This window comes from Eimeria mitis, genomic scaffold, assembly GCF_000499745.2.
Source record: "Eimeria mitis Houghton genomic scaffold, Emh_scaff224, whole genome shotgun sequence".
NCBI classification, from domain to species: domain Eukaryota; phylum Apicomplexa; class Conoidasida; order Eucoccidiorida; family Eimeriidae; genus Eimeria; species Eimeria mitis.
The window spans coordinates 16,004-16,434 of NW_013570567.1; the positions used below are offsets into that span (position 1 = coordinate 16,004).

At 43.9% G+C, this 431-nt stretch overlaps 1 protein-coding gene across 1 annotated transcript in view; it reads left to right on the forward strand.

The window, feature by feature from the left end:
- Window positions 1-431, forward strand: part of EMH_0004270 (uncharacterized protein) — a gene marked incomplete at both ends in the record, with an annotated part of 10,554 nt that overhangs the window by 4,426 nt on the left and 5,697 nt on the right. The window lies entirely within an intron of this gene.

Consider the following 431-nt stretch of genomic DNA (forward strand, 5'->3'; position numbering starts at 1 on the left):
TGTGTGACACCGGGGTCACCTGCGCACCCGCGGGGCCCGGGGCCCGCAGACAGCTGAATATTTTTTTTTTTATTTCCATCAGTAGAAAAAATATAAATAAAATAAAATAAATTTAGGGGTTTTAGGAAGGTTTAGAGTTTAGGGTTTAGGGTTTAGGGTTTAGGGTTTAGGGTTTAGGGTTTTGTTGTCTATGAGCTCCGATTCACAGCGCGAGAGATGCTTACGGCAGATGCAGCGCTCCTTAAACCCTAAACCCTAAACCCTAAACCCTAAACCCTAAACCCTAAACCCTAGAGTGGGAATATTAAGACTTCCTGCTCCTTTGTTTCTTCCTTTTCACTAACCGATGGAACGAGTAGCTTCTCGTATCTTATCGGTTAGGGTTTAGGGTTTAGGGTTTAGGGTTTAGGGTTTAGGGTTTAGGGTTTAGG